Source organism: Calliphora vicina, chromosome 1 (genome assembly GCF_958450345.1).
Source record: "Calliphora vicina chromosome 1, idCalVici1.1, whole genome shotgun sequence".
NCBI lineage: Eukaryota > Metazoa > Arthropoda > Insecta > Diptera > Calliphoridae > Calliphora > Calliphora vicina.
This window is the reverse complement of record NC_088780.1, coordinates 147,484,836-147,496,895: the sequence shown is the minus strand read 5'-3', so window position 1 is coordinate 147,496,895 and position 12,060 is coordinate 147,484,836. Positions and strand designations below refer to the sequence as shown.

The 12,060-nt window shown below is 29.8% G+C and overlaps 1 protein-coding gene across 1 annotated transcript in view; it reads right to left on the bottom strand.

Moving 5' to 3' along the window:
* DNApol-alpha73 (DNA polymerase alpha subunit B) overlaps window positions 1-12,060 on the bottom strand; it is a 239,171-nt gene that overhangs the window by 3,802 nt on the left and 223,309 nt on the right. The window lies entirely within an intron of this gene.

Below are 12,060 nucleotides of genomic sequence, written 5' to 3'. Positions count from 1 at the left end.
AAGAATGAGTTCTCAAAGGTATGAACACAATACGTTTGAAGTACTAAGGAAATAAGCTTTTCAATTAATTCGAATGGAATGATAGAAATGATTAATATAGAGAATGATTAAGTGATTAAATTTAATTTGACATTGAAAACTTAATAAAATTTAAGCTTTAAAATCGATTTTTTTAATAGATTCGTGTTAAGCATGTCATAATTGCATTACATATTTGAAAAATGCTGTAAAATATTTTTATCAAATACAATGCTACAATTGACCCTATTCGAGAAACGTGCATTGCGTTTGCGAATCCATAAATCTCTTAATGCTTATTAAATAAAGTTTCTAAAGTTATATATGTACATAATTAAACATTTATAATTAGAAATGCTGAGGAAATTACATAATATTGTTGTAATTAGCTTCCAAAAATACGTCAAAATGGTGAAAGTGAGAACAGGAATAGCATTGATTAACAAAAAATTATGTAAAAAGCGGATAAAATTAATATTCTTTGTTTAAACCTTGCTTAAACTAAAATTTAGTTTTTTCACTTATTGTTGATTTAGTTTATAATCTAGGTTTAACTGAGCATTATTGGTCAGTTAAACCTAAGTTAGAACTGTCAAAACACAAACAGCTGAAAAAATAAAATGAACAATTCAGCACATCAATTTAGTTTTGATCGTTATTATTTGTATACCCTTCACCATGAGTGGCAAGGGTATATATAAGTTTGTCATTCGGTTTGTAATTTCTACATTTTTCATTTGCGACCCCACAAAGTATATATATTCTGAATCGTTATAGATAGCGGAGTCGATATAGCCATGTCCGTCTGTGTGTCTGTAACTTACATACACAAATGATACATCAATATCTCCGAAATTCTTCCGGCTCGGTTGCTATTTAAAATCGAGAAAATCGGTCCAAAAATGGCTGAGATATAAGGAAAAAACCAGGACAACCTCGATTTTTGACCTATTTTTGACCCATGTCTGGATTACTAAATCATTAATATAGACAATATGGATATCTAATGATAGATATTTCAAAGACATGTGCAACGACGTATATAAGACCATAGTAAGTTGGACCTACAATGGGTAAAAATCGGAAAAAATATTTTTAACCCGAATTTTTTTTCACAAAATATTAAAAAAAAAAAATTTTAAAACTAAAAAAAATTTTTTTTTTTAAATTAAAAAAAAAATTTAAAAAACAATTTCGAAAAAACAGCTGGAAAAAAATTTAAATTTAGTTTACCTAAAAATATTTAAAATTTTTATTTTTAAGTATAATTTGGTGAAGGGTATATAAGATTCGGCACAGTCGAATATAGCTCTCTTACTTGTTAATATTCACTTTATTTAATTTCTTTTAAATTTTTGTTTTACATAAAACAAGTAAGAGAACTATATACCCCCTTCACCAAATTATACTTCAAAATAAAAAAAATTGGGGTTAAAAAATATTTTTTCCGATTTTGACCCATTGTAGGTCCAACTTATATGGTCTTATATACGTCAAAGGTCTCTATTAATGACTTAGTAATCCAGATATAGGTAACAAAATAGGTAAAAAATCGAGGTTGTCCTGGTTTTTTCCTTATATCTCATCCATTTCTCGATTTTAAATACAGCCCAATTATGAATAAAAAATTCCCCGGGAGTTTTTTCCCATTGAATTTACATAGGAAAAATGGAGAAAACTCCCATAAACTCTCATAATTGGGTTGATAGCAACCGAGTCGGAAGAATTCCGGAGATATTGATGTATGAATCTAAGTGTATGTAAGTTATTTGGGGGCTTCGGAAAGTTGATTTCAACAGACAGACAGACGGACATGGCTTAATCGACCCCGCTACCTATAAGGATCCAGAATATATATACTTTATAGGGTCGGAAATGAAAAATTTAGAAATTACAAACGGAATGACAAACTTGTATATGTATACCCTTCTCACGAAGGTGAAGGGTATAAAAATATGGACGCAATTGCTTTTTTTAAATTTTAAGTATTGTCATATTTATTGACAAAAAAGTATGGCAATGTGAATAAAATTGACAGTTCATAATTAATTAATTAAAAACACAATCAAATTTTATTTAAGGTTTAACATATAAGCGTGTTATGCTACGTTTAACTAATAAGTAAAAAATTAGATCATAGTGATCTATTTGGCATCAAAAACTCATTATACGTAATTTTGTCTTACCTGCACAACCAACTTTGCACGATATTTTGTGCAGGTAAGTTAAAAATACATGAAGGTTAACTTGATGACTGATTGATCATTGATGCTGGTAAGTGCATTTAAGTTTACTTAAGAGCATTTTGCAAAGAAGTGCACATTTTTAACTTACCTGCACAAAATATCGTGCAAAGTTGGTTGTGCAGGTAAGTCAAAACGACTGTATAAAATTCGATTTGACATGTTTTGAATATAAACTCTCGAAGCATGCTCCGATTATGACAGGAGTCAAGTACCTTAAAACATTTATTTCTAAAAGGGTTTTCCTCGCCCATTGTTTTTCTTTACAAGGTTGATCCAATGTCATGAAGTTGACTTAAACTAATCATAAAAATTAGTGCTTCGACTAAATTCAAGTTTAATTTAATGTGGTGTTAAAGTAAATAGCAAATAATCTACAAAAAATATCTATGAATTTAATGTTGTTTTTCTTGTCTCGTTAAGTGAACAATTTGTTAGATTTAGTTGGTAGTTGATAATTTACAAAAATTAACAACTTTAACAGCAAAAATCGATTTGGAAGGAATTTTTGCAGCAGTTTTATGGCAACAAGAAAACAAAAATGACTGCAGCCTTAAATAGACACAATGTGTAGGTGGTACGATATGGAATGAATTTTAAAATATTTTGCAAATAAACGAAGATGATGAAGAAAAACACAAAATAACTAAAACTAATAAGTCAAATGTCATCACAAATACGGTTTCACATCTCTCTACACGTAAAAACACTATGAGGAAAATGAAGTAAGTATTTTGTATTGAATATCGAACATTAGATAAATTGAATTTTTGCAATTTCATATAAAAGGCAAACAAATTGAAAATGAACCAATAAAAAATAGTGCTTAAATTTATTTATTTTCATTTATTTAGCTGACAACACATTTTGTTGCATTTTAGTATTGGCATCATGACTTATTGTGAGTCTAGTGATTTTATTTAAATTTCTATGTGTCACTAAACTTTGTGACCACTAAAGTCACTTAAACACCACGATTATTTATTTAACATTTCGTTATGGCTGTTGTTGTTGGTGGCTGATGATGTTGCATTTGTTGTTACTGTTACTTGTGTCTTTATACCCAATTGCATCCACAAATTATAATCATGATATGATGACGATGATGACGACTACGACGACGACCAAGACGTTGTTGTCGAAAACCAACTTTATATGTATTTACGTGTATGTATCTATGTATGTATGTAGGCATGGCATGACATGGCATGGATGCAACCAACCAACCAAGCAAGCGCTTTAATAAAAATACCTCCAACTCCAACTTAAACACCATAAAGGTTCAAAAGATCGCCTTAAGCTTTCTCCCCCTTCGACTACACTAAAAGGAAAGCAAGCAGCTACAGATTTGTGTTTCTTTCTATTTGGCTTGCTTTCGTTTTGTTGTATGCATAAATGGATCTTTATGAACCTACAACTACAGCAGAAAAACTTTTGGAATTTTACAATTTTAACTACGACTGCAATTGCATAATGCCTCTAACCACTAACACTACATTTTTGGTTCGACTTTTTTTCTATTTTACTGTTTTTGATTTGGAAAACTGTAATGTAGCACACAACATGAGGCAGTAATCACGTTGTGAACACGATTCAACACTCTGGAGTGTAACATACGTGCCTTCCATACTGCCAAAATGTTTAACGATACAAACAAAATTACCAAAAAAAAAATTAAATTTAGTTTGAAGAACTATTGAAAATGAAAGAAAAACTGTTTTCTTTTTGTCGAACAAAACACAAAACCCCCTTAGGTTACTCTATTTTACACTCAACACAAAATGTTGATAACGGTAGAGTCCGACAGAAAGCGTTTTTACAGTATAATTCTTCGATTTTATTTTTTAAACGATCTTCTATGACAAACTTCCATCCCTATATATTATTTTGCAGATAATAACAACATCTCTCATTCGTATTCATTCACCTACAGGCCAAGCCTGTCAGAGATTTGGGAAATGAGGTAAAACATGAGAGACAAGCTTAATTAATATCTTGTGACCATATCAGAATTGACTTCTGCGAATAGTCTAGATTTTAATGCACGTTAAACTCAATGATGTATGTATGTTAATAGATTATGTTCTCTAGATACGAATATCCTTTCTTTAAGAACTTAAAATTTCAATGTTAGGGGACTGCTACGTTCAATATATATTGTCCGCGATCCAGTATAGCGATATTTATTGAACGCATAGCATGTAGTATTGATGGACTGCAGAATAGCCTAATATTGTGAAATCCAGAAGGGCATTGCTACACGTTCAATATATATTGTGATATTTGGATCGCGATCCAACGTGTAGCAATACCCTTAAAACACGAAAAAAAATTACATTCTAAGGGCACTGCTACACTATCGCGATATTTATTAAACGTGTAGCATACGGTATTGATGGATCGCGATCCAAATCGCAGAATAACCTCATTTTGTGTGATCCATTTCAATGGATCGCGATCCAAATATCACAATATATATTGAACGTCTCAATATTTATTGACCGCGATCAGTATCTCGATATTTATTGAACGTGTAGCATGAAGTATTGATGGATCGCGATCCAAATCATAGAATAACCTAATTTTGCGTGATCCATTACAATGGATCGCGATCCATATATCACAATATATAGAACGTCTAGCAGTGCCCTAAAATAAACATTTTAATTGCCCAATTCACAATTGGTGTCGTAGCGTTGTATCGTTGTATGTCGTAAATTTTTTATTAATGATTTGTTTTTGTTTCGAAAAATTAGTTTGAAAAATATTTATGACATACAATGCTACAACACTACGACATCAATTGTGAATTGGGCAAAAAAGTTGTGTAAACCGAATTTGTTGCAAATTATTCAGTCTTAATGACCGCATTTTCCAGTTGTGACTGGAATGTTTGTAGGAGTGACAAAAAACAATTGTCAACAGACTTGCTTTAGAACTGATAAAATCTATGGATTCGATTAACAACCTATTTGAATCCCACAGATTAAGAAGAAAACCCATACACAAATTCCCCAAATACTTATTCCGACAAAAACTTTTGAGAACATTTTCTCCTGTTGGAACCCTTATTCGGAAGCTATTGATGCCCTGTGCATGAAAATTCAAAAATGGTTAATTAATATCCAATATATTCTTCCAATGGATCTCTAACCCTTCAATACACTTTGTAAGATTACAATTTTAGTCAAACTCTTTAAATTTAAAATAACAATTCGAAAATTTTTTTTTCCAAAAATTGAAAAAAACAACTTTGGAAAAAAAATTTTTTGTTTACCTAAAAATATTTAAAATTTGTATTTTGAAGTATAATTTGGTGAAGGGTATATAAGATTCGGCACATCCGAATATAGCTCTCTTACTACTTACTTGATATCACTAAAATTTGTGTTTAAATTTTAACTTTTTAGAATGAAGTGTTTAAGAGCCCTATATATGTAGGTAGATTAATGGACTTGTTTGGCATATAGAACATTATAGTGTTATATTCGTGCCAGTTTATAATATCTGTCTATAATGGCAGTCCAAAAGAAAAAAATCTAACGGGGTCAGGCACAGCTCCAACGCCTGATAGAACTCGCACGATATCCAAAATATCGATTGTTTGATGAGCTGTGTAACATGGCGTGCCATCCTGCGGATACCAAATATAAAATATGGCATTATCGCTTAAGGGTCCTTCGAGAGTTTTGGGTTTCACTCTCGCATTAGTTAATGTTTGGCGTCGTCTAACTGTATATCAGAGGTGCGCAAAAATAAATTCTCTCACCAACACATTCAATTCTTTATTTTATTCTGTGCACCTACAAACACACAAATACGAAAACTGAAAAAATAAAGAAAAAGTCATACACCAGATAACATTTCAGCCCTATCGTGTTTTAAAAAGACGGACGGATATAGCGATTGTATTATATATACTTTTGTGGGTCTGAGACCAATATTACGATGTGTTAAAAACGAAATGACAAAATCAATATATAGGCCTCGATTTTATATTCGCTCTGAAATTACTCGAGTCTCATTCAATCAAAGATCTCAATATTGCGACTGTTGCATTTTGAACGAATATTAATGTTGAGTGTATTAAAAAGAAAAAACAAAATAATAATACAATAAATATTGACAACAACAAAATCATTTTGTTTATGATGTACTTTTATATATATTTTTGTTTGTTGCATTATACGAGTATGTTTGTATGTATGTGTACAATATGCAACAATTTATAATAATGCGCGGTATTTTAAAGACTTTAAACAAAACTACTAGAAACAAAAAAACAACAACATAACTTTAACAAAAACCCCCAGAGTGTTGGTTGGATATTATTGGTATCTAACACCGAACATATTTATAAAGCGGTGCAATAAAGCATAACCTCCCAACATGGAGTGAACCAAAAAAATAGTAATAAAAAAAATATATTTTTTATAAAAAAAACAATCGCAAAATTAAAAATAGTAATTTTTTTATTGCGATTAAAAATACTACCAAATTTATTACAAAGTATAAATGAGTCATCAGCTCCATATAAATATATGAGATTTTGAATAAAAATTAAATTTTTTTTATATTTTAACATCGCAAATTTTAAAATTTTAGTTAGATAACTAAATTTAACCTGCTTTCCAGCTAGAACTTCCTTTACTAAGTAATTGGATGGAATACTAATTTAATTAATTATTTTATCAAACACGCTTACAAAATATATTAAAATGCTAATAATAACGCATTTATCGTAGAGACTGACATAGGTCGTTATTGGGATCGAAAAGGGAAGTCAGTAAAGTCAATACAAAGCTATACTAGTAATACTGACCTTTTGAGGATATATACCGGATGTTGTCTGATTTCAGCAGGATGGCGACTCTCTTGTTGATATTTTGTGAAATGATTTTGGCAATCGTATTTCAACTGTCTTGGCGATGACAATATGGCAACTCAAAGCTACGATTTAACACCATTAGAATTCAGTACCCTACTGTTAGAAGATTCAAAACTATTTAGCGGTCATGGTCATCAAATTGTTTTTATACTCTATGCGTTATCGATTGGTATTGATATTTTCCTTGTCTGCACAACCCTACTGTAAAAATTTATAGGTAAACTAGTCTACAATAAATGTTCTGTCGTTTAAAAAAAATGTACTTAAAAAACAATGCATTCTGTAAATTATTTAAGTAAGTATGTGCCTTGGGACACATATGTATTCTTTCGCAAGACTTGTGATTTTCGTCCTACATTTGGAAAAGAAATCAATCACTTTGTGTATTGTAGAAATACATATTTTTTATAATAATATAAATTTATGACCATAATTTGAAGAAAAAAATATTATTTTTACCCTACATTGAGTAAAAACGAAATACGATTGTTGTTTTTTGTGAACTTAATTTAATGTGAAAGTCAGGCTGTCGGATTTTTTTGCGAAAAATCAATTAATATCTCTCATTTGAAACTCTTGCCCAGTTGTATTATGCATTAAATTAAAGCTTAATATCTTGGATATACGCCACATTTATTTAGATACTTATATGGTTTTTTTTCAGATTTTCTTCAAAAAGTGGAGAAAAAAATGTTTTGGTCGAAATTAAAAACTTCTCTATCAAAAAAGTTGCGTTATACTTCATTGGAAATGACTTTTTTATACTTACCACCAAAAAAAATGGGGTGTATATTGAAGTTGTCATTGCTTTTATAACACATCGAAATTAAAGTATATCGAGACATAAAATTAATAACGTAACATCACTTTTCAGAAGTTTAAACCATAAAAACTTAATGAAACGTTATTTTGAGTTTCGGTTATAATTTAGTTAATTTTGATAGCAGTAGTTTACAATTTTGTACAATAAGATGTAGTGAAACGTATTCAATAAAAGAACTCAATTTCGAATTTGTTGATGATACGTTTTTTTGCATTTTAGGTGCAAATTTTAAGACGATCTAGCATTGACCATCCGTATGTATGATAAAGGCCTATCGTGTATAAGGGAATGCAATTTTAAAACAATTAAAATATGATTGGTTGAACCAGTAACTAGTTTTGCATCTAAACATATGAAAACAAGTAAGAAAGTATGGTCGGTCAAGCCCGACCAAATAATACCCTACACCAAGTAAATGAGTAAAAATATTTTTCTTTTAAAATATCATTAATTTATATTTGTGAGTGATTTTCGGAAGTGGGCCTTATATGGGAGCTATGACCAATTATGGACCGATCACCATAAAATTAGGTCGTGTGATTTATGTCTATATGAAAGTTATTTATGTTGAATTTTGTGTATATACCAACATTTCTAAGTGATTTAAGCACGTTAAAGTGATTTTCGGAAGCGGGTCTATATGGGAGCTATGACTAATTATGGACCGATCGTAACAAAATTTGGTGACATGAATTTTGTATATATAAAACTTATTTGGAGCGAAATTTGTGTATATATATATATAGATTAAACATTTATGACCGATAAAGTCCAATTTCGAGAGGACATTTGTATGGGGACTAGGTGAAATAATAGACCGATTTCAGCCAGTTTCAATAGGCTTCTTTCTTGGGCCGAAAAAATTGCGACCTGCACTCTGCACACAAGGTTTACATGGACAGCCAGACGGACATCGACTCAGAAAGTGATTCTAAGTCGATCGGTATACTTTAAGGTGGGTGTTAGACCAATATTTTTGGGCGTTACACACATCTGCACAAACGCATAATACCCTCCCCACTATGGTGGTGTAGGGTATAAATATAGTTCGGACTTACCACTATATATAGTCGCCGATAACATTTAAAAGCATGAATGTAGTAAGGTGAAATGGACCACTGATATTTTCTATTATACAAAAATATAAAATTAACCAAATGTGGTGTACCAGAAATGTGCCCGTATTATATTGGTGGTTTTTTTTTAAGATTCGACACAGTCGAATATAAGACTCTTACTTATCGATCAAGTCAATATATACAGACTCGAAATTCTGCGTTGCCGATAAATTTGTATATTCTATAACGATCTTATATCCTGCAAGCCGCCTAGTCCAGCAGAGGAATATTATGTTCAGTAAAAAACGATTTTGATTATATTGAAACGTGATTGCAGCATTGCCTGGTTGAAATATACAATTTTAATCCATTTTTTCCATCAATAAATGAGATAAGAGCATCTTCTAAAATTCAATATACATAAATTGTACTGATCCACAGAAATTGCATTTGTAAAAAGATCATACAGCTTTTTCTGCTATTGAAACAAGGATATATTTTGTTTCAACCAAAGTGAACAGTACAATTTATGTATATTGAATTTTAGAAGATGCTCTTATCTCATTTATTGATGGAAAAAATGGATTAAAATTGTATATTTCAACCAGGCAATGCTGCAATCACGTTAAACATAATGAAAATCGTTTTTTACTGAACATAATATTCCTCTGCTGGACTAGGCGGCTTGCAGGATATAAGATCGTTATAGAATATACAAATTTATCGGCAACGCAGAATTTCGAGTCTGTATATATTGACTTGATCGATATTGACTTGACGCTATTGAAACAACAAGGATATATTTTGTTTCAACCAAAGTAAACAGTACAATTTATGTATATTGAAGTTTAGAAGATGCTCGATATCATGGCAATAACATTTTTCTCATCTGAAGAAAGTAATTTATTAATTATTATTAGTAGGATTTCATAGTTTCTTCTTTCTAATATAATTTTTTTGATACCATTACCCAATTTTGTATAGATCATTGAAATTATGGGAAATGAAGCGAGAGAATGATAATTTTTTTATTCCCTAATCCGCTTGCTAAAAAATTAATTGAAAACAACAATATTCGAATATTTAAATATTGAAATCCTTTTATGTGAATTTATAATTCTCCTATCAAGTCGTTTAATGACGACTTAATTTTTAAAATAAATTTTGATTTTTCCATAAAATGTTTATAAATTACTGCTAAATCGCATTAAAAATCAATAACATGTTAATTGAACATAAATTAAACGCAGTAAACATTAAATACAGCAAATAGCAACAACATGGAATACAACAAAAGTAATATTTTTATAAATTATACATTGATAGATCGTGCTAAGTAAACAATAATAAGAAACACTGAAAATAAAACAAATGGCTGTTTGTTAATACAATCTCCTATTAAAGTAGATATATTGCACAGTGGGAAAACAAACAAAAATGTGTGCTTTAACAAATTGTATTCAAATGTTAATACAAAGGAAAGTTTTCGGTTTCACAATAGATTTTAAGAGCCCTATATTTTCTCCTAGCAGTCTAGAGTTTCCAAAAAGCAGAACAAATTTATAACAGCGGTGGCGGTTTTTAAAAATTTGGGTTATTATTTGTTAAATATTATGTATGATATTATAGACATTTAATTACATAATATGACAATTATTTGACAAATGATATTAGTTTGATATTTTCTGGCAGTCATAACTCATATTGTAGTTTAATTTTCAGGAGATATGATCACTTTTTTAAATGAATTGGCTACATTTTTCAATCAAATATGGCTTAAAGGTTTCTTGCTTCGCATATAAAACCCTGCATACTACTTCATACGAAGCAATTATTGTAAATCAAATAGGTACATATTCTGAAATAAACAATTTTGAAGACATTTTTCTCTTACGTCGTTAATTTTAGAGAAATTGAGCTCACTGAATTATGAATAGATTGTCCCCTTTAATTATCTGATGTGTGTTAATTACACTCTGCTACAAAATGACACTTTTTGTCAGAACTTGAAAAGCGAACTAATGGGGGTTGTAGGCCTAGGTGAGGACATACTAAAACCGTTTTCAAAGATCTTGAAACACCCTCAAAATTTTGAGATATTTTGGAAAAACTGTTTTAGGGTAGGTCGTAGTACTTTAGTACCTCTAACTCACCCATTTTTATACAATTATGGATAGACAAAGAATTAAGCTTTCATAAAATGTATGCATAAAATGTATATCGAAAAAATTGCGTAAGTTTTTATAAAAAGTTTTGCTTTATTTTTTATTTTTTTCATAATTTTTCAAATTCAACAATAGTTAATTTAATTTTTTCAATAAAAACCTATTCTTTTTTGCACAGTGTTTTAAAGACAACTTTATATGGGAAAAAATTAGATATTACTTGTTAAAATCGGTTTATATTTCCTAAAGTTATTAAACTTTTTTTAAAAAAGTTCAACAAAATTTACCTTGTTAATTCAAAATTTTACAAATATTTTTTTTCTAGTTTTTTTTTTTTTTTTTTTTTTTTATTCATAAGCGCTGGGGGAGAAAATACTAAAAATGGTGTTAATTAAAAGTTGAATAACTTTTACAATTTTAATCTGATTTGAATAATTAAACTAAATTTCCTATATATGTTGGTATAAAGTTTTATAAACTTTCATATCAAAATAAGCAATGAAAAGCGACTATAATCAAAAAAGTTGATAAATTTTGTTTTTATTTTAGATATTCTTAAGAAAAATAATACTTATAACTTACATATGTATCAAAAAATGCAAGTCATTTTAAAGCGTAATCAGTTTTCTTTCCAAACCCCTTAACAAATTTAAAGTCGGACAAAAACTGACTAAGCTACAGTTCGATAAGTCGACGAACATCACTGAAAACGGTTTTTTTTAGAATAACTTCTGAATTTGAGGGTGTTTCTGATATTTTTAGACACAATTTGTAGTGTACTCAGCAAGACCTATAACCCACGCTAGGCCGTTTTCCAAGTTTTTTTCCATCGTAGCACCGTGTTATTAATTGTTTAAAAATTTAA